The following is a 24,497-nucleotide window of genomic DNA, read 5'->3' as shown; positions in this document are numbered from 1 at the left end:
CAAAATGGATTCTTGTTGAATGAAACCCAAATCCTCCTATGGATCCTAAAAGGATAGAATCCCTCTAGGATTAGCAGCTCCTATGGAAGCTAAGAACACCCCTCATGGACCTCTACTTGGCCTATGGCCATTGACCAAGGACTGGTTCGAGCTCAGGCCAAAATTCAACAGTTTTGGTCTGAGAGGATGATACAGTCTGTGGACGATACATCATCCGCTCAGTGAAATAGAGAATCATCTGCACGAATTCATATGGGTTTCTACCTACACAGTCCACTGGCCTGCGGATGATGCACATAGTCCGCTCTATCCCATCGTCTGCTCAGGCCAGTGAATGACTAGTTTGGGTGTTTGACTTCAAACTTGATGTCCAGACCTTCTTTCACCTATTATATGATTGCTTATGAACATGTTAAGGTAACGTACACCTATGGCTTGACCCTTGATTGCTCATGCTTTGACAATTGCGAGTGGATTGAACATTTGGTCTATTTTATGGAATGTTTCTCATTAGGCATGAGCTTAAGATATGCATAATGATGTGATGTGCCTGTTATGCATGTTATGCCTTATGATTGATGCGAACATGATGAGATACATTTGACACATAATACTAAGTTGAAAATTTATTTTAAATGTCATCCGATTGATGATGTGAAAGATTTAGAACATGATTGATTGTTGGAATCCAAGTACCGTGAGTGTGCGCGGGACTTGGGATTGCCATGAGAGTGTGGTGAGAAGAGTGTTATGAATATATAATGATTATAATTTATGTACGATGGATTTGGTTGGGATGTAACTGTCCAACCGGTATTTCGGCATCACACTTGACATACTACTATTATCTAGAGTGTGTGTTTAAGCTAGAGGGGGTGAGAGGGTAGTCAGGCCACCGTGATTGGCAATACAGACTCAACCTCTAGGCTGCACATATACGTACCTATGCATCTCAATAGTTGTTTACTGGTTATGATATAATTCACCCAATATTACGACCATTATCAGTAGGGGTGTAGGTGCCGGGCAAACCCATGGGTCCCAACCATGTTTTTGAGGTAGCCCACCGCGAAATCCAGACACTGATAGTGATTTGGATTAGGCACCAGGACAGGGTTTGTATTGGAGGTTAGCTAATAACCTAGTGGAAAGGTCTGGTCTCGCTGACTCCCATTGTAGTGTGGGTTTAACATTGTCAGAATGTCATCCGGATTATGGCACTGCTTGCCGACGATGCTACATGTGCTATAGTAGTACTTGACTCGACTTAGAATCTTATTGTATGAACAAAATCATTCATGCATTATATGTGAGTGTGTGCCTTAGCATGCATTGTTGATGTATCTATTAATGTATATTTGTATATGGTTTAATAACTCACTAGGCTTGTGGAAACCTTAGTTTTTAGATGCTGATATAGGACATCCTGTGGAGAACGATGAGGAGTCCCAATGGCCATACTTGGCTGGTGTTGACATTTGGGGAGATCCTGGGAGGACACTTGTGCCCGACGATGATATTTGTAGTGGAACTGCTGATGAGTGTCATGCCGGTGATCAAACTTGTGAGATGGATACTCAGGGAGAGTAGTGGTTTGGGGTTAGAGGCCCAATGAATTGGAACACCATTTATATTTTGATTTAAGAATGATATGGATAACTACAATTAAATATTGGAGGAATCCTATTTACACTTACTTCCATTTTTTTGATATGGTATAGACATGTTCTTATACAAATAAAACTCTCTCGTTTTCATATAAATAAAATATTTTCTAAACAATAAACTAAAAAACTAAATATAAAGGAATTCCAATTAAATTGAAATAAAATTTAATAATCAAATAAGATAATTGAAACTGCATTTTTTTCTTTAGTTTATCTTTGAATTTTAAATTCTATCTATATATTTTCTATAGATTTTAATATTTTAATTAATATTTTATAATTTTGGTCTTCGCTTTATAGTTGAATTTATAGTATTTGGTACTTATTAATATGTGGGCATCTGAGACAAACTGTATAAATGAATTATATAATATCATTTAGATATTTTTAACTTTATGTTATTAGTATCCTTTAATCTGCTGTGACTTTGAATCTATCTTTGATCTTTAATTCTTGGAATGGTGAGCACAGTACTGTAATGTATCGATCCTGTGATTCGGTGTGGAATATGAGGGTATTCTCATCACATAGCCCTAGTTTAGGATAGGGGTGTAACAGTCTTACTTTTTGACCTTATACATTCAGTGAAACTCTTGTCTTTTTTCTTTAATTAAGTCTTTTGCTGTGTATTTATGTTTATAAGAGAGTTGTGTTAATTGTACAGGTATGGTGGATGGTCATTTGACCGCCGCTTATGAGGGCAGTGCCTTTTACCCTGGCCGAGTTTGGGGTCGTTACAAATAGTATAACATTTTGTACTAGACCACATGTCCCAAAAAGAACATGCTCCAAAATTATCATCGTATAATGGTCTGCACTAGACCACATGTCTAGGAGGAACATGCTCTAGAATTACTATCGTATAATGGTCTGCACTATACCACATGTCTTGAAGGAACATGCTCTAGAATTATCATTGTATAATGGTCTGCACTAGACCACATCTCTAGAAAGAACATGCTCTAGAATTACCATCATATAATGGTCTGCACTATACCACATGTCTAGCAGGAACATGCTCTAGAATTACTATCGTATAATGGTCTGCACTAGACCACATGTCCAGGAGGAACATGCTTTAGAATTACCATCATATAAGTATAATGATCTACACTAGACCACATGTCCAAGTGGAACGTGCTCTAATATTTACCATTGTATAAGTATAATGGTCTGTACTAGACCACATGTCCAAGAGGAACATGCTCTAGAATTACCATCGAATAAAACCTCATCCAGTACATAACCCCTTGTTAAAAAGGGATGGTAGACATAGGGTATTGTTATTGCATTAACTTTCATTTCATACATTTCATTCTCCTTCTTTCTCTTTCCATTCCATGCTTAAAACGTCACCAACATCATCTCATTTCATACGTATACTCTAATTAATCAAGAAAGTTAGAGTCCCCAAGCTCAGTGGAGAGTTTTTGCTTTCATAAAATAGGACACAGAGGTATCTCCAGCAGTGGTAGCGGGTAAACAAATTTAGCGAGTATCAATATATAATGGTCTGATTTGAACTATGAATTTGTAATAAGAATATTACTCAAAAGATGAACTAAGGTGAGGTTCATTAATGACTATGAATAAAGACTTTAAGGTAGAATCATATGGTTTAGAAAATCTTTTAAAGTGGGAGGGTGATAGGTTGGTTGTCTTTATTTGTTAGATACTAAATGCATAGCAAATTTCGAGGACAAAATTTTTATAATGAGGGGAGATTGTAATACCCCACATTTCTAGTATAATACTTTAATATTGATTTAGATAATTTGTTGTTATTTTAGTATCTATTGAATTGTTTTATTTATTTATTATGAACAAAGCAAGCACGAGGTGACATGCTTATATTAATCTTAGTTATTAAATATTGATTAGTATTTGATTAATTAAGTTAATCCTATTATTAGCGAGATTAATGGGGGATTAGAGGTGGCATAGCATTATTGGATCATGTGTCCTACTTCAGGGCTGCCACATGGTGCATGGAGAGGATGAGGTGGTGACATGGTTAGTAACCCATGGCATAGAGGTGTGGTGTTACCAAGGATCAACAACTTCGTCTGACTCCAAGGTGGTGGTGGAAATAGGAACTCAACCACATTGCAAGTTAAGGAGGAGGTGGCTTTAAGGTGTCAAAGGCTTGGTGTTGGTTTTAAATGAAGTTTTAAAACAAATTAAGATTAAAAGTAGGTATAAATACAAAATAAGTTTTATTAATATCTATCTCTTTATTTACTTATCAGTTCAATTCATTTAGGAGACACTTATGTCTCTTCATGATAATTCTTAGGTTGCTATGTAGCCTCCTCTTGAAGCTCCTAGAGAAAAGAGAAACTCTATCCAATTATTAGACTCTTGAATTCTCCTCTAAATTCTCTTATTAAAATCTTCTGTTAATTCCTTCTTCTCATTGCATCTTCCTTCGTATAAAAATAGAGGAGAACTTAGCCTTTTGGGGATAAAATGAATCAAGTTCCTCTTGAGATTGATCAAGTCTCTCTCAATTATTTAAGTCTCTTATAAGATGAGATTAAGTCTCTCTTGGGTTAATCAAGTCTTTGGAGATTAATTAAGTCTCTCTTGATATTAATCAAGTCCCACTTGAGATGAATATCTCTTGTGTTATTAATATGCATGTGTTGCATGAATCTCCCTTGTTCTTCAATGTTTTTGAGTTTTAAAAGTGGTATTATTGTGTGTGTTCTTCTTTTTTAGTTTGAGCATAGCCCTGTAGTACTCAAAGGGGTCTAGTATTCGAGTGGACGATTACTGGGGGAGCCAGTGGGCTGTTTTATCTTAAAGATCGATTCGCAATATTCCTGGTTGTACCATAGGACGTTTACGGTCTTAAGGATAGTGTCAAGTGACATGACTCAACCCGCTAGTTTTTTAACATAGTTTTTGTTACATGTTCCAGAAAGAGGCAGTGCAATTAATTGTTTGAAAGCTCCTATAGTAAAAGTAACGTTTTATGTTTGATCTCTCAATATTCCGACATATAATTTCCTACAATTCTTAAGACCGTACAAACTCAGTTTATTGAGTGACCAAAAGTTTTATATGGTTAGTACCTTTATGTTAGTGGCGGATAATTTAAAGTTTATCACTGGCATTGATAACTTGAACTAGTTGATGGTTCAAATAAAAATAAGATCGAAATATATGTGATATATGGGGTTTCAGTTTTTACCATCACTGGCAACTCAATTGGTGTTTACCAATTGAATTATCTTTCTCCGGATTTGAGATTGTTGTAATGGTTGAAAGACTTTGGTCATTAAATTGGTTTTATTTCAATCAAGTAATGGTCATTAGGAACAAATGTTTTGGATTATTTATTATACATGATTTGTTTGAAAGAAATTTGATCATTAAGATTCCAGAATTGTCTTTCATATGGAATGCAATTATTGAAAAAATTGTATATGAAGTATAGTCTCTAAATCCAAATTTCTCAAGGATTAGGATTTTCTCAACAGGCCATACTATTGACCTAATCATCATGGTTATAACATTTTGTTGAACATGAAAAAGTGTTGCTTGCCTAATAGTTAGGAAAAGATTTACTTTAAACTCATGTATCTACCAAGTGTAAGGTTTCCCAACGAATTTTTTAGGTCCCAATTTTTGGATTGATTTTGTTGAATTTGCTAATTGGAATATTAATAATATATTTCTTTAGGCTTACCATTTGGTTTGAAGCAAACTTGAATCGTTGATATGACTAACCATGATGGTTTATCTTGAATTCTAACATTATGATTGTTAGACAAAGAAGATCTAATTGTTGTGTATATTGAATCTGTCTAAAAGATTTGGATAGGCATGATGACAAGTTTATTCAAGTGTTTGCTTTTTGAGTTTACATGTGATAAGTCTGATAGAATAAATTCATACGGAACATCCATGGAGATCAATGAGCATACAAAAATATAGAGGTGTTCTTGACGTACCTGGATCCATGGTTGTGGAAGCCGAATTCTTGACGATCCCTGTCGCACATGAACTGCGTTGGTCTGGTCTGCCCTCTTCCACTCAACTTTAGGTTTTCTCAGAGAGGTCACTTAATGGGTCAGTGACAACTATTTATAGTGGTGAGGGCAGGGACCAACCCTGCATAGAAACTAAGATTTCCTTCCCATTAAGAAAACAATACTTTAGGTCCACACATAGTAACTGGACTCGTACCATTAAGGTAGCTCCCATTAACACAACTAAATCGATTTTGTTAAAAATAAAGTGGGACTATGCCAGCCCACCTTATGGAAATCTTACAATCTCTCACTTGGGCTACATATGTCACAAGTTTTGATTTTGAAAAAAAACTTTTAAAATGACTCTCCGACTTAGACAAACTGATTGTGGCCACAAAAGATAGTGTTGACTGAAGTACAACTTAAACCTAATGCCTTGGTTCTAATGAAGCTACAAACACCCAATAGTGCAGATCATCACATCTAAAGAGACATGGGACCTAACACGTCAAAGTGTTTATGGCCTCACCGACTTGGACTGTACAGTATGAGAGTGTGGTATGGAAAATGCATGATATAATGATCAACATGCCAATTTTCAAATTGGTCCAGGCTCGGAAACCGAATGAGCCCCATGAGACAAATACTAGAGGTCTCATTTACCATAAGCGTCGCCCAAACGCAACCACTTCACTTAAGGAAACTCGTTAGGACTGGGTCCGCATGTCCCAACATACTAGTTCACGTCCTTGAGACCGAATGAGGCTCTTTTAGTGAACAAAATGTATGTGTATTTACTGGAGGCCTCAGATACCATAGGAGACAAATACACCACATAGCCTCAAATATCTGAAGGAGGCAAAAAAAAAAAAGTGTACACAATAGAATCTGCATGCCTTTACTTAATAACTGGATGTGTATGTATTGACTGGAACCTCATATACCGAATGAGGTAAATACACCACATATGACCTCAATTAATTCTCTATGAGGCAATTAATCAAGTGTTTACACATAAATAAATTGTCATAATAAAGATGCATGTATATTCTCAAGAATAAAATGTCACAAAACAAGAATGTAAAATCAGTTGCAACTGTATACACAAGCAGAACTCCCACTAATAAAATGCATCAAAAGAACTAACAAGTTCCATATTACTGACATACTCTTAAAAACTTTTGGAGTCAAGACCTTAGTGAGAGGAGTAATGATCATACTATCTGGAGTAATGTACTCTACTAAGTTTTATGACTCACATACTTTCTCTCTAACAAGGAACCATAAATATCAAATTCCCTAAGTTGAAAATTTCTCAGCCATAAAGTCTAAACAGTGACATCACAATAAGCCACAAATCCCTGCTTACATATAGAATAGCAGTCAGTGTCTGTAAGATACTCTTCTGACATATAGCACCATCTGTCATTACAAAACAGATATCCACATATGGTCTTTTAGGTCATCTTAGCAGTTGCCTAATGTGCTACTCCAAGATTATTCAAATATAAAACAAGCAATGTCACTCAATATATATTCTTGAGGTCACATTAAACTACCAACATTAGATGCACAAAGAGTATTATTCACCTGAGTTCACTGAGTGTTGGTAAATCTGTTTTCTTTCATAAGAAATCTTTTGAGACAAACTAAGAATGCATATAGTTCTATTACGGTGAATCTTAATGCCTAAACATAAGAGGTTTCACCAAGATTTTCTTATAAAAAAGATTACTACTATTCTGTCTCAAGTAAAATGGTAACATTATTACTTGCAGCAAGAATATCAACATTATAAAATACATAAAAATATTATCTACCTCCCACTGATCCTCAAATAAATGTTGTCAAGCAAGGATAAGAACAACTTAATTATATACCATGCAAGAAAACGTATTAAATATTTTATCTCCATTTAACTCAACTTTTATGGCATAATTAGTAATTTATAATATATTCACATACATACTCACACTATTACAAGAACTGGGTGTAAACAACATAAAATCCATGTAAGTGTTCTTTTAAGCTCATCATGAACAATGAATCTTCTGTTTACATGTGTAATGGGTTTCTATTCCTTAGCACTCTTAATCAAAATGATACTTTCCTTAATGGTCATGCCCATAATGTATCTTATAACTATCAGACATAGCCGATTTGACTCCTCTCACTTTTCATAAAGACCTTTATGTTCAATGGAACTGTCAGCCAAAGCCTGGGGAGGTTTGTCAACTTTAAAATGGCAAAATCCATACTCACTGTAGCCACAGAAAATATTAAAGAATCCGTTCCATTCCTTAAATTGGAACCATTCAAGATTTTGATAGAAAATAATTGGGAACTTAAAGCTGGTAAACATGATCACACAAAATTTACCAAAATATACAATATGCAATAACTGAAGGCATATCAATATCCCAATAATATAACTGAAACTGATTAATTAGGGCTTATTAATCAGATTTATCCCAGTTTTATTTTCAATAACTGTAGGAAAACATAAACTGGGGAAAGATCCAGCGTCATCGGGGTCACACCTGTGGTGGCAAGATCGCCCAACACGTAGTAGAATCTTTTACATGTAAGGCGAGACGCTTGCAACAACACCACTCTAAGGATTTTCGTCACCTGTGGTGGCAAGACAAGAACCTCCAAAGTAGTGAAGCCCAAAACGTCACCCTCACACCATCAAGCGAAACCTACCAAATGATGACTCACCTGTGGTGACAAGAGCACATCATTCGCCATATGATTTTCTTGACTGCAATCCATCCGAATAGTCAATGATGATCTTACAATTCAAGTAACTAGCCCACTGAGTGGAAGCATAATCACTTAAATCGTGAACCCCATAAACTTGGATTGCTACTGGATGCCCATTTTACTTCAACAATTTTCATCAATATCACTTTTATCATAAAACACACATGGCCAATATATATACAGAAATATCACATAAATTGATCTTTTTATGATGTACAGAATTATCGCAGGATATCAATATCATGAATAAACTACATGCAATTCCTCGTGACGAAATCGAATGTCACAGACTGTATAACATCGATGAGCAAGTCAAAATACATCAAATTGGCAAAAAAAAAAACATGAAAGGCCAGTGTAATGCATATAAACCAATGTGTAATGCATCCATCACCCATAGTAGGATAGAATTCTATCTTCCCATGGTGACACCATAAGAAAACTTCATATAAAATCTGAAACTTGTTCACTATTGAACTAAACAACCTTGTTCGAATCTCTGTCTTAAACCAAAAGACCAAAATCGGTCAAAAACAAAAGACCATACTGGCAACGGGTCTACTGGCCCAAAAAACAAGTCAACGGGCCGGATTATTGAGTCGACCCAATCTAGTGAAATACGATGACAGACATACCAGTGCACAATAATAGGACTAAAGTCAATAGATTCATAATTACGACATCGTAGAGGTTCCAAAATAATGACTGCAAGCACAGAAAGTAATCCACAAATGTTTTATTGATAAATAATTTTTCAAAACCAGAAATGATATATAAGACCAATCAACAGAAGCGATTTTTAGAAATGAAGCCAAACTTAATAATCTTAAGGTCAAATCTGGAATTAGTTCAATAGAACAAACTTAAAATCGTATGATTTTTAATTCACTTCCATAAACAATATATGGTCAATCTATTTATAAGACTTTTCAAGTAGTTTTCATTAAAACTATGATGTGAGTATTTAATCTGTAACTTTATAAGCCCAAGCTTATTACTTAAATAATCCAAAAACATGAATTCTATACGAACATCATCATGTTCATCTTTTTCTCAAGTTTCAACAAATTAAAATTTCAATGTCTTCACATCTTTATAGGATTGCCTAAAATAATTTTATGGGATATAAAATGATGAAACATGTGGCAACAATATCCCCTCAATGGCAAACTTATAAATACCACACATTAAGGATTGTGTTTTTCTAAGTCACAAATAACCAAAAGCATACATCACTGATTATAATACCTCATGATAATACAAAATATCACGAGTTTTTATGTATTATAACACGTGTGATTTTACTTACCGTCTTATGACTTACTTAGATGTCTCAACTTTAATGGCACTGAATCCACACTCAGAATAATCTAAAATGTGATGTTGCGTATTGTACATGTATGTGACATAGCATAATAAAAAATGAAGAATAAACGATTGACCAATTAAACAACCAATATGCACCAAAATTTTCTTTATGTATCCAACCAATACCTTAAAAGGCCAAAAGGATACCTAATGCAACCAAACAGACCCTTATGTGAGAGTTTAATCTAATGTCTCTCAAAATTGAGAGTATATTTTAACATGTTCCTGACACTGTATGGAACATTAAATTATCCTTGACTAAAATTTTATACTCCCACCGGTCCAAGGCACTCTTTAAATTTCATAATCAAAACGGTTCAAAAAATTGGCTTAAAAAAAAACTTTAAAATAATTTAGAAAATCACTTTTATTAAAACTGTTTTCAAAATAGAATTGTTTTCCTGAACTAAAAGTGCTTCTATGGAACATAAATTGTATGTTAAAACAAATGCATTTCTCTGAAACGTTTCATGAATTATATCAACAAAAAATTACTTCTGTAAATAGAATGAACCAAAACATTTTCTACAAATAGTCCATTGCCTGAATTGAACCAAAACAGACAAATTGAGCCAAAACTGAACAAGATTCATAATTACATTGTCCCACTGGTCGAACCATATAACCGGCTCGGAGTACATAATTCCATCCTCCCACTGGTTCGATCAGTCAAAATGACAATGCGATAAACATGACATGAAATGATGATAAGCCTTTAACTAAGAAAATTAATTCAGATTTATATACTTATTACACATTTTCAAATTTAATGGACTTTATAATAATAATAAGCCACCAAAAGACCGAATGGGCTCATTTTATTTCTGTTAAAAGTCTTCTTTAGGCATGTAACAAGTACAATAGGAAAAATTCCAAGTGTTACCATACATACTAGTTCCCTATCATGCCAATTTGAAACATAACGAGGTACAAATCAAACACATAAGTGTGTTCCTATTGGAACACCACATAATGTACAAGCATTGCCTCATGGTGACAATAACAAGGAGTCAAGAGATATACATTACATATGTCCTATTATTACAATGTATACCATCAATGATTCGTACTGTATTATGGAACACAAGAGTATGAAACAATTAATATCTATAAAAGGTGTTCCATCATGCCATTACTAGATCCAACAAGTAAATAATTTTCTATCACAATGGCAATCACAAAATCACATTATGTGAAAATTGAAAACATATAAAAAATTTCTAAGTATTAGAAGTCATATGTTCTCTATTGTGACAAATCAAAACAGTACAGAATATAAACAAAAACCAGAATTAAAACAGAAAAATAAACCAAAATTGTTTTTTTTTTTTGTTTCTGTTTACAAAAAATAGAAAACCCATTTTTCTGTTTCTGTTTAACCTGTTTTTCTGTTTCTGTTTCACCTATTTTCTCCTCCTTTTATTTTATTTTGAATTCTGTTTTAAAGAACCAGAACCGAACCGGGTGAAATTTAATCAGTTCAATCGGTCAAACCCAACCAACCCAAAGTGGACTGGTCAACACGTTGACCAATCACCCGGTCGGATTGGATCGAGTCACAAAATGGGTCGCTCAACTGGGTTACCGGGTCGGGCTATCGGGTCGACCCTACCCGGGCGCACGTTAGCAGGCCATCTCATGCACACGATAGCAAAACCCATTAGCCATTACCCTTTTGACCGTTTGACTTTTTTTTTTTTTTTATATTATTATTTTGATTTTCAAAAAGTAAAGGAATCAGACAAGGAATATTCCCTTGTCTTCTTCCCCAAACAAAAAACGTAAAAACAGAATGGATTTTTATGGTTTTTTTTTTTTTTTTTTAAAACCACCACCACAGCCAGCTACGGTGGTCAAAACAGGAACCAAGGGCAGCAAAAATGCCGGCGAAGGCTCCCCTCTTTTCGGCGACCATAGTACAGGTGTCAGATGCCGGTAAAACTCCAACTAGGAAACTTGATTTCAAAAAGGAAAAAAATAAATTTATGTGTTTAGAAAACCTCACTGCCGCCCCTTGCGGTGGCTGAACCAGCGGCACGGCGGCCTCAAAACATATCGGCGAACATTCGCCTTCCTTCGGCGACCATAACCCAGGCCTCAATAGTTCAAAAAAACCAATTGGCAGTGTCAATCAGACCAAAATCAATCGGCTTTGCAAAATATTTTTTTTTATTTATTTATTTTTGTTTGTTTGCAAAACCACCATATGCAGAATAACTTGTAATTCCCCAAGCATCAAGCTACGGCCATGGCCGCAGTAGGTTTTTTTTTTTTTTTTTTTTCTCTTGTATGGCAGCCAAAAACAAATTTGAAACCAAAAAAAAATAATCTGCAATGGAGCCATGGTTTCGGTAATCTAGAATTTCAAAAAAAAACTGTTCTGTTCCATGGTTTTGGCCATGGCCGATGGAAAATTTTTTGATCTAGATCCATTCACGCATAATAAAAGATTAAAAAAAAAAATATTTTGCAGCCCCATTGATCAACCATGATCAGTTTTGATACCATTGATAGAATAAATTCATGCGAAAATCTATGGAGATCAATGAGCATACAAAAACATAGAGGTGTTCTTGGCGTACCTGGATCCATGGTTGTGGAAGCCGAATTCTTGACGATCCCTGTCGCACACGAACTGCGTTGGTCTGGTCTGCCCTCTTCCACTCAACTTTAGGTTTTCTCAGAAAGGTCACTTAATGGGTCAGTGGCAACTATTTATAGTGGTGAGGGCAAGGACCAACCTTGCATAGAAAGTAAGGTTTCCTTCCCATTAAGGAAACAATACTTTAGGTCCACATATAGTAACTGGACTCATACCATTAAGGTAGCTCCCATCAACACAACTAAACCAATTTTGTTAAAAATAAAGTGGGACTATGCCAGCCCACCTTATGGAAATCTTACAAAGTCTCTTTAGCTGTTCAAGAAAATGTTCTCTAGACCTGGGTAACACTAAGGGTATGTGAGTTGAATTTTATCTTATAAGCATTACTACCAAGTAAAAGATTTGGTTGGTAAATTTGTTTGCGGTCAATTTGGATCCAAATCTACTCACATGAGATTGTTCACCAATATTTTGAGGTGCAAGGGCTTCTTATGACCATGTTGATTTTCAAAGTAAAAATTTAATATTTTATATGCTACATTTTGATTATTATTAGTCATAGTTTTGGATTTGGTAGTACTATTGAGTAAGGATTTGATATTAGATTTTATATCTAAGTATGGTCATCCAATTAGATAATTGGGATTAAACTTGTGCCTAATCTACTTAGACAAACCAAGGCTTATTTGAGTAGTTCAAATTAGTAATCCAGTGGAGACCTAAATTGATCATCTCAATTGGTTGTCCAGTCCAGTTATTTAAATATTGAATCAAGTGACCCAATTAAGACTAAGACTAAATTGGACCGTATGGCCATCCAAACCAAGTGGTGTTATATTCTGACCAAGTGTAAGGCAAGGCCTTAGCTTTCCCAATATTATTTCTGTGATGCAATGTTTTTGTAGCCAGCTTATTTGACATTTTTGAAATTTAATTTTATATGTGTTGCATCTTATTCATTGATAATTTGTTCAATGGGTTATTTGGAAATTTTCTATTTTATTGGTCTACTTGGATATTAAATTCATAAGATCCGATAAGACTTTATTTACTCTAATCAATTGGTGGTTCAAGCCTGGTGGCACGATTTATTGGCAATTCAAACCAAGTGGCATTTGTTTCAAGTAATGCCTATTGGTCGGATATTAGTTTAATTTTATATTTTCAAGTATTCTCAAGAATTATTCATATACGTATGAAAAGGAAAAATGCATGGAAATGTATACTTACAATATAAATTTCTTGAATTGACCATGTATAGTATATATGGTAATACTATGAGCATGCATTTTGAAGTACTTGAGTTAGTATGAAATATGGGGGATTTTAAATTTTATGGTATATACATTATTGTACTAAAATTGTACAATAGACAATATCAAGTGGTGATGTTCTTAAAAGTTGATGAAAGTCCACTAAAGAAAAGTAATCACAAAGAAAAGAAGTTTGGAAGACAGCAGATTTGCCTGTCTTGTTGATAAGGTTCCTCTGATAAATTAAGAAGATGTAATATTTCCAGATGCCATGAAAATAAGCAATTAGGGTGAATTAAACTTGATAATTGCTGAAGATTAGTTGATATTTCATCTAATGGTAAAGCTTTATATGCTTAATTGATATTTGGATTGTAATTCAAACCTGATGGACCACTTGGTAAATTTAAGGTGGGACTAGTAATTCAAGGCTTCAAGCAAAAGAAAAAATAAATTTAATAACCTGAAGGTTATGTTGTTCCTACAAAAAAATCACAAGGTGTGTAAAATTGTGAAATTTCTTTGTGACTTAAAATTGACACCTATATAACGACATAAAACTGGATAATATTTTATAGTTTCCATGTGAATGATAATAATATGTGTGTCAATAGCAAGTATCACAATGAGAAAGGTGTTTTCAGATATTGATAATGGACAGTAGATAAGATATTATAAAAACAACAGAGAACCTCCTAAAGTCTCAAAGACATGGGAGAAACTAATATGATTTTAGAAACTAAAATCCTTTGAGGATAGTATGAGATAATTTTTCAAGCTCATTATGTTGATAAAAAAAATGGGGTATGGCCATTATGACTGTACATTTGTGAAGACAACTTTTGTTGTTGATGCTCGTTCGTAAAGTAAATAAGGATGAACCATTATTTTAAAAACAAATTATTGGTTATATCTTATTTGGTAAATTGCAATATCATAGACCTGCTATTGCACTTGCTATTGGATAACTAAGTCTATGTACCAGAAATCAAGGAACAAAATATTGGTATGTTTTATAGGTTGTTAAGGTATTGAAAAGGTACTGTGGATTATGGATTACATTATTGTTGTAACTTAGTTAATCTTGAAAGATTATCTGACATTAAATGGATATTTGATTCATAGGAAAATTTGGCTATTAATGGATATATACACTTTAGATGGTGGGGCGATTTCTCAAAAATCGGTAAAACAAACCTATGATATAGGTTCCACCATGGAAGCTAAATTTTCAGCTTTCGAAAAGGCTGGAATTAGCCGAATGACCAAGATATCTAGTAGTAGATATACCTTTATGGTATATGGCGGTGCCTTTGGTATATCCACATTGTGGTAGTCAGGCATTCATTACAAAAGCTAAAGATAAGATTTGTAATGGTAAGAAAAGACATATATGTCTTAGACATAACTTGGTGAGGGAATATATAAACAATAACACTATTGATATCGACTTTTTAAAGTCAGAGAGGATGTAGTAGACGTGCTAATAAAGCCTCGGCTCACCAAGGTTATTCATTATACATCTAAAAGAATAGACCTAAGGCCCATGTCATAAGTCAAGGTGATGGACATCTAACTTATGTGATAAGAGATCCCTGGAATTAGGCTCAAAGGGTAAAAACGAAGTCATTAAATAACTTGACTAGTACTATCATAATACCTATTCCAGATTAGATGTGGAAGATAATATTCACCATAATGACCAGGATGATGAGTTAGAAGACTCTTAATCACAAAAGCTCATGTCATATAGGGTTATGTTAACTGTGGTGCATACTATAGGCTGACTAAAGTGGATGTAGGGGGTGAGGCCACCTCCGATGAGAATTTTACTGGCAAATTCTCTAAACATTCATGAGTCCAAAATGGGGACAAGGCCAAAAATGTCCATAATATAAAAAGGGTGACTACAACGTCGGGTGGTAGGATATGGATGGTAAGTCATTCTATCAAACCCTGCCCCTGACTGACTGAAATCTTGACTAAAGGACAAGAATGTCTGACATGGCATCCAAGCACACTATGGAGTATCACCCCAGTGATTGAATTTGATGAAGAAACCCCGAGGATGTCCTCCTACATACCTGTCAGAAGATGGATTGTAGATCCCTACAGTTGCATAGCCCACAGCATAATGTACTGCTTGGACTCCAGGTATTCTCTTTCCTCTCCATAAATGTGGATCCCACCCCTAAAAATAGGTGTAAAAAGGCCTTGAGTGACATGTGGGTGCAAGGCCCTGACCCTAGGTCAAACCCCTGTACAAGCCCACAGAGATACAGCTTTGCTGAAATTTCTAGGCGATGCACTGGGCAATGCAGACATCACCTAAAGACATCGCCCAGAGTGGAAAAATGCAATAATTTAATGATTTGATCTATAAGGACCACCCATATTGGACATGGGCACCCTCCATAGGTTGAAGGGAGTCTGAGGGACCACCTCATACCATTGGATCCCTATGGACCCCACCTAAGTGTTTAGAATGGCTGAGAATTCAGTCAAAAATGCATTTTCAAAAGAGGCCTTGATAGCCAAACAGGCCCTAGTTAGGGGTTGGCCTATAAATAGGTGTACCTTAGCTCATTTAGAGCTCTTGGTACTGTTGGGATCGTGGAGAGAAGGAGAAGAAAGAAAAGAGAGAAACGAGAAGGAGAAGAAGAAGGAAAGAGAAGGAGAAGAAGGAGGAGTCTCACCTTGCATCTGCATCCATTACTAGCTTGATTCAGGTATAAATCTGAATTTATACCACTGCTGTGATGCTACTACTGATTCTCCTCCATGGATTTCTGTGTTTTTGAAGTTATTCTGGCCATTGGTAGCCTAGAACAGCTGGGGGCTGCCATGGACCATCTCAGATCCAACATGCAAACATGATGCATGAAGGATTTGAAAAATTTATGGTGTTATTCATGTCTGTTTTATCATTTGAGACCGAAACCCAGGCTGTGCCAGGCTGTACTGCCCTGTTACACAAAGAACAGGTAGTCTAGACTCAAATCTGTGTGCCCTGGCTGTATGTAACTTAGCCTTGAGTTGTAACAGCCTTGGATCATAGTAATATTCATGAATCTAGCCTTACATGCAGCCAAATCCATGGTCTGTAGCTGGGACTATGCTGAGTCACTATTCACTAGACTATCTGGGCAGCTCCTGGCAGCCAAGTGGTGGGCCCAGGTGAAAATCCATTAGGTCCAGTGCAAAGTACACCCCTGGGGGTCCATAATGACCTAACATGCATGGGGAGAAGATCCATGCACTGCCCATGATCAAAAGCCTTGGAATCTCAGCCTGTTCCCGGTTTTGCAATCTTTGGGCGATGCACTGGGCGATGTAGACATCACCTAGAGAAATTGCCCAGAGAATGAAATTTTACTGGATTGCTGACCTGACTTGAGGATCTTCACCCATGGGCCACAAATCAGTGTAGGGAGGTGGAAAATGACAAAAATACCCCTCCCCACATCTGTCCACATGTATGAATACCTTGGGTAACCAAGTGGGCCCCATAGGACTGGGAAACCCTGTCTGTGATGGTCCTATAGCACTGCCAAGTTGGGGACTGTACTGTGAAGCTTAAATAACCTAGGAACATGTGCCACCATGATAAATGACCATTCTACCCCTAGGCCACAATCTCTGGATGATGCACCGGGACATAGGCCTAAGGCCCAATGCAAGGCCCAGAGAATTCCAAGGGATGACCAACTGTACACCTAGTCAACCCAGTGACCCTAGATCAACCCTAGGACATCCAAAAACTGGTTGAAATATTAAATGACAAATTTCTAATTTATATCTAGGATTTGATCCCGCGCTCGAGGCCTACAGCCAGACTGCAGTCGGAACTGAAACTACAACTGAATTCTTAGAACCAGACCCAGGTGAGTGAAATGTTATCGTGTATGTACGTGTAACAATATTATTTATGCCAAAAATTTAAATTCTTTTATTATAATGCTGTGTTACTTATTCAATTAAAATCTCTCAATTATTACACATCGTGTGACTGTTGATCAACACTGCTTGAATTTATCATGATGATTGTGATTGATAGACTAGATGCCATAGTCGACTTGGAAATGAGGCCGGTGGTAGCCCGTAGTATGGGATGCGGTTGACACCGCCCGACTCATACGATGTCATATAGACATGGGGCTAGAGTTTTATCACCTGTGCTACGCACCCTTGCCAACAGGGGTTAAGGTGTTGGATGGCTATGAGGGCTACCGTAAAACCTCGGGCGTTTACGCCGGGAAGCCTCAGCACAGCTGGGATGGCTCAGGGCAAATATGTCTGGAAGCTTCGGGCTATAAGCTTGGGAAGCACCGATAGGTGAATCATGGCTATATGCCACATAAAGTTTATCCTCGAATTACATGTCGGGAAGCACCGAAAGGTGAAATTATTATTGAGTCGGTTACCTCACAAGTTCAATCTAGAGGGCCAGTCGGGCTGACCTGGGTAGGGAGATGCTGGAGCCGGCTGGTCCTCTCCGATAACTCAATAGGTATATCACAGGAAAGGGTAACCAAGCCCACACCAGGGATACATGTATTGGGGATTATAGTAGCACTAACTTGCCTTAGCTGTATTGTTAGGTGACTAATTAAATAATCTGGATTTGCATATCATGTAGGATCATGTAGACTGTGGTTGCATATGCATGCATGATGATATGTTTTACTCACGGTCTCGGTGAGGCTTAACCTTTATTATATATGCTTTTCTTCTAGATGATTCTGTAGGTGGATGCCGCTGTGGCATGGCGGCTCATTTCGAGGAGGAGAGCCCTTGTGATTATATTGATATTGGTGTGGACCCCGACGGAGGTCGTACCGATGATGCAAGCGTTCTCAGTGGTTATTGATGAAGATCAGTGAGGGGCGCTCTTGATGCTTTTTATCTTGGGGACTCCTTTTTGCTTTTGATAGGAGTTTATCCCCATCCTTGGTTCTGTCTTAGTTTCTTCTTTTCTTTTTGGGGTTGAGTTATCTCGCCCTGTATATATATGTAATTTTATCTCCGCTTATGTATATGTCAGCTTTCTCTTTTCAGTGTGTGGGTTGTACTGGGAATGTATCAGAACTTACATATGCATATATATCACAATCATTCCTGTATTACTACCCTTTCTCTTTCTTGGTTATAATTGTAGATTATTCGCAGCACTCTGATCTTACTTATGGTAATATTACGAATGTGGGATCATGAATGTATTAACTGCTTCTAGATCCGTGGGATTTGGCGGATTATCGTTATGCAATTCGAGTCACCTACCCAATCCTCCCAAGGGGTGATTTGGGGTGTGACAGAGCTTGGTATTAAAGCTTGAGGCTCTTCTTACGTTCACGGGATGCAGAATAGGAATAATAAGTTACCTATATTAAAATGTGTAGCAAGTAAAAGTTACAGGGGAGGTAGATGTAATTAAAAGATGTGTAATTACATTAATATAAAGCAAATTGTGCTAAGCCACTACAAGAAGTTTGATTGAAAGTACTACTTTCAATTTACATAAACAAACAAAAAAAAAAAAGAACATACACCATAAACAAAAAAAAAAGGAACTACATAATCTAAAAAAAAAGGTGTGAGATAAAAGTTAGAACTACATAATGTCAAGTCAGACTGAACATGTGGAAGTTGGTTGGAGTACTACTCTGGCGGTGGTAGGCCACCCAGTGGAGGTTGAGACTGGCATGAGTCAACAAGGAAGAATGTATCCCAAAAGTACAGGCGTCACTCCACAGATCCCATTCTACCCTCAAGAGACGAGAAGCCCCTATCCATCCTGGTTGCCATATCAGTGAGCTGAGTGCTGAGGCCCTGGAACTGAGACATCATCTGCGACCACTCAAATGATTCTGGCACATGTGAGCTAGTGGCACCTGTCACCTCATATGGGGGCAAATCAGTAAACTATGTACCTATCCCCTCAAAGTCGCCCTCCTCTCTCTGCTCATCTCATTGCATCTCTCTCTGCTCATCACCCTGCTCCTCGCCCTACATCTCCATCTGATCACCCTCCTCAGGATCGCTCCCTAGCTCCCCTGGTACCTTCATCTTCAAGATCGAGGTCTTGTTGATGGGCCTAGACCTGTCTCTCTCCATATACTCACCACCCAAGGGAACCTCGAAGTGTCTGAAAACCAAGGTAAGGAACTTCCCATATGGAAGGTTCCCATCTAAAGGGTTTTGGGCATGATATAGCATAGCCTAAAGAAGTAAATATGGGAGGTTTATAACTGCACCCCCGTTGCCCACTCCCAGTAGGCAATATGTAATGCAGGCCCTCATCATTGAGATACTACCTCTATTCCCACCCTTCGGGTAGATGTTGTATAAAACACATCTACTGATGATGCGATCACTGGGCTTGTAGGAAGCCCCAGACCTAGGAGTGCTCTTAGAACTAGTCAATGCTTTGAAGACCCTCCTCCTGGTCTCTAAAGAGAACATGTCAAAAATATCAACCCTGGGCTTATAATAACATCTCTCACCAGTATCCGGTAGCCTTAGGATCCCTGCTAAGGTGGCAGTGGTCAGTCTAATGTCCACCCCCTTGACTCTGCTCTCCAACCCAAATTCCCGTGCCCCAGATGGCACTAAGTTACAATAAAAATAACGAACCAAGTTAGGATAACATGGTTCAATAGGTGTTAGCATAGAGGCCCAACCTAGAATGTTGAACGTAGTATATAAATTGTACTGATGGAAGTCATCCACCGATATCACCCTTCCCTTTACAATCTTTAGGGACCTAAACCTGTCCCAATCCCTAGAGTGCTCATACCTAGAAAATAGGAACCGATTGAAATCCGGCTCCTCTGATAATGAATCCTCCCTAGGAGAAGTAGGTGGCACAGAGGAAGAAGAAGAATGCTCGCTTTCGGACAGTAGCCTCTTACGTGCTACGGATTTCCTAGCAGTCCTATGGCTGGTAGACCTTAGGCTGCACAAAGGGGAGAAAAGAAATACTTAGGGCAAAAGAAAGTGAGAAAACCCTAGCAAGAACAATAAAAACAAAGAAAATGACCTAAAGATAGGAAAAAGGTGAAGAATCTTACCTAAAGTTGCATAGAAGCACGGAAGACCCGAGGAATTGCAAGGAAATGGTGTGGAAGTGGTCACCCTAAGCACCAAAGCTTTGCCCTAGGTGTTTAGGAAACTTTAGAAGAGAAATGAGGGGAAATGGGACCCTCTCGGACTGATATAGCTGGGCTCCGATTCTTTGGGCGATAGCACTGGGCGATGCATCTAATGCCCAGAGACATCGCCCAGTGAATAGAATTTTACTGTTTTTGCATAACAGCTTATGAAACCTTGCTTTTTTTTTTTCTTCTAAAAATGCTTCAATAAACACAAGAACATGAATTTTCATAAAATATGTATATAAAGGAAAAATAAATAAAATAATTTAAAATATTAACTAATAATATGTTCAAGGAAAGTTAAGCTAATGCTTGTGGAATGTAAAATATATATATATATATAAATAAGATACATAGGGAATTTAGGAATTTTTATTTTTCTTTCGTATGTAAATAAAGGGTGATAAATAAATATGCCTATATATATATATATGAAATTAGTGTGTATATACATAGATAATGATATGTGCCTAGTACCTTGCATGTATGAACCGAGTGGTGTGATGCTATGCAAAATTTGAACATAGATATTAGGTATGTTGTAATATGTATTTATGAGATTAGGGTACGTAGGACTCATCCTACCCATCACCTAGGTCAACCAAGAATAGGATCCAAGAGGTGGTACAGTCAAGTTGAACCCCTAGATGCTATGATGCCTCGAGCCAACCTATTTGTTTTCTCCTGTTCATAAGTTCCTATAACCATGTACTTAATTCTTTTAATTAAGTATTTATAGTGACTTGATGCTTAGAACCTCTTCATGATAGGACCTAATATCTCAGTCAAGCCTGGAGACCCTAGCATCATGCGATACAATAGGCAACTAAGGAGAAGACTGATCAAGATACGTGAGATACGAGCCCGTGCTGAGAACCAGTTAGTAGTTTACTTCGCTCTTGCGGACGCTAGTGAACCTGTGGATCGAGCTACCTACCTATACCTAGCAGACGAGGATAGAGGTGATATAGCCTACCTTTACATGCAGAACATTATCACCAGTTGGAAGTTACAGAGACTTGCCTGTTAGACTCAGGTACATATTTAAAAGATTTTTATTAAAAATTTAAAACTTATCATATAGTGTCATGCATAGTTACCACCGCATAAAATATTTAAGAACAGAACACAAATAAAAAGAAACACTTTTTAACAAACAAAAGAAAACATATCTAATAACACACCTTGCTGGTACGACTACATAAATTCACTAAAACTATGGACTTGGTATGTACATGTATTGACTAGGAGTAACTTTGTTGACCTCGATAAGGTGTTGGATTATTGAACGTGTTGCTCTTTCCAGAAAAAACAACCATGGTCAACACAAGAAGTTCTCGAGGTGGTCGTAAAGGAAAGCGCCCTCGTGTTATACCAGAGGTTGAACTGCCAAATGGAACTGAGGCCCAAAATTTTGAAGCATCGGCTGCTTCATCAAGGGCACCAGCGGCTGCTCAAGCCACTGCTGCGGCACCTTAACCGGGTATAGCAGCTGGCGAGGTAACAGCGTTTATGACCACTATGATGTGGACCATGCAGCAACAACAAGAATTGCTGGGTCAAATGTCTACGTAGTTTGCGGCCATGATGCATGAGTGTGCAGCACCACCTCCACCACCTAACCAGCTCATACTTTTCCCACCACCTATGCCTCAACACTTGGCGGAAAACTCTACCGTTAAGGTAATGGAGAGATTCAAGAAACTCCAACCACCCATGTTTTCCAAGTTGAACTCCGAGGCAATGCAGCCAGAGCAGTGGATTAGCACATTAGAGAAGGCATTTTATGTGCTCGAGTGTACGAATGCACAAAAATTGATATGTGCGGGTTATCAGCTACAGAATGAGGCTGAAGCTTGGTGGAAGGCTACTAAGGCAAATCTGGAAGCCACTCATCCGAATCTCACGTGGGAGCAATTTAAAGAGGTTTTCTTCAAGAACTACTTCCCAGAGAGATTTAGGGATAGAAAAGAAGCTGAGTTCTCAGCGTTGGTACAAGGAACCAGATCAGTGCTGGATTATCAACAATGGTTTGAAGATCTGTTCCATTTTGCTCCCGAGCACCTGAAAAGGGAAGTCAGTAAGATGAAAAATTTTGAGAAGGGACTCAAACCCGAGATCGGGTTAGTACTGTCAATAATGGACATCCGGGATTATGCTCAGGTGGTTGATAAGGCGAAGTCCATGGAAGATAGATTTAAAGAGAAGGAAAAAGAGAAGACTACGATGTCACCTGGGTTGAACAAAAGGCCAAATAATTTTTAGACCTTTGGATGGCCAAACAAGGTATTTCGTGGAACCAGTTCAGACCCCAATTCGACTCCTTACCATAGGTCACAAGTGGGTCAGAATCCTTTCTACCCTACTATCAATTGACCTGCTTAACCAGCTATGAGTCAAGCAACAACAGCAGCTTCACCAGCCTGACTAACTACAGGTCAAGTGAGCCAAGCCTCAACACCTGCTGCTCCACCTTATAAGTGCTACGTGTGCAACAAAGAAGGGCACATGGCCAAAGAATGCAGACTACGTGGGTACAGCAATAACTCACCAAACCAGCCCTACTCTAGACCTTTTCAGCCATGGGACAATCGGACGCGAGGAAAGGTGTTTGCGCTGACAAATGAGGAAGCTAAGGTGACCCCCGATGTAATGACAGGTAAGTCCGCTGAACACTACTAAGTTGTAAGGAATAATTGGTCTATATATGTAACCTAAACTATATACGAACCCTAGGTATCCTGAGTGTCTCAACCATACCTGCACGAGTGCTATTTGACTCGGGCGCATCCCACTCTTTCGTCTCTACCACCTTTGCGAGTAGGATGAGAGATCAACCAAGAGACATCGGGCACAATTTAGTAGTTAGCACACCGACGGGTAGTGTCATGAGTTTTAAGGAGGTCTACGACCCCTGTCTGGTAGAGATTTGTGGGAAGAGTTTAGCCGCACGGCTAATAAAGTTCGATATGAGGGACTTTGATGTGATATTAGGCATGGATTGGCTACCCACCTATGGGGCAAATGTCATGTGTGTGAAAAAGAAGATAGTGTTCAAGTTGGAAGATGGGTCAATTTTCACCTGCCAAAGTGAACCAAAAAGGAAACCCAGAAGGATAATCCTATCCGCCCTCCAGGTGCGAAAGTTACTAGATGAAGGATGCCAAGGCTTTTTGGCCATTGTGATAGACACAGAGGCAAAGGTAAAACCCTTGGAGGAACTTGACGTTGTCAGATAATTTCCTGATGTTTTGCTAGAAGATCTAACCCAGCTACTGCCTGATCGCGAGATAGAGTTTGCGATTAACCTAATTCCTAGTACAACACCGGTAACCAAGGCACCATATTGAATGGCACCCATTGAATTGAAGGAGTTGCAGGTTCAATTGCAAGACCTGCTGAAGAATGGTTTTATACGACCTAGCGTGTCTCCCTGGGGAGCACCCGTGCTATTCGTAAAGAAGAAGGATGATAGCATGCGACTGTGTATCAACTACAGCGAGCTAAATAAGCTGACCATCAAGAATCAATATCCTTTGCCGCGTATTGATGACCTATTTGACCAACTACAAAGGAGCAAGAGTTTTCTCCAAGATTGACCTTAGGTCCGGGTACCATCAGTTGAAGATAAAGGGCGGTGATATTCACAAAATGGCGTTTAGAACTCGATACGGACATTATGAATTTCTAGTCTTATCATTCAG

At 37.7% G+C, this 24,497-nt stretch overlaps 1 long non-coding RNA gene across 1 annotated transcript in view; it reads left to right on the top strand.

The window, feature by feature from the left end:
* The window catches only part of LOC122640626, a 30,843-nt gene extending 8,982 nt beyond the window's left edge, over nt 1–21,861 (top strand). Inside the window, exons 3-4 of the long non-coding RNA XR_006329710.1 lie at nt 12,040–12,068; nt 21,845–21,861. This is a non-coding gene — a long non-coding RNA (uncharacterized LOC122640626). The remainder of the gene's footprint in view (nt 1–12,039; nt 12,069–21,844) is intronic.
* The last annotated feature ends 2,636 nt before the right edge of the window (nt 21,862–24,497 follow it).

The sequence above is a fragment of the Telopea speciosissima genome, chromosome 9 (genome assembly GCF_018873765.1).
Source record: "Telopea speciosissima isolate NSW1024214 ecotype Mountain lineage chromosome 9, Tspe_v1, whole genome shotgun sequence".
Classification (NCBI taxonomy): Eukaryota; Viridiplantae; Streptophyta; class Magnoliopsida; order Proteales; family Proteaceae; genus Telopea; species Telopea speciosissima.
The sequence above is the reverse complement of the archived record's forward strand: the minus strand, read 5'-3'. Positions and strand labels throughout refer to the sequence as shown.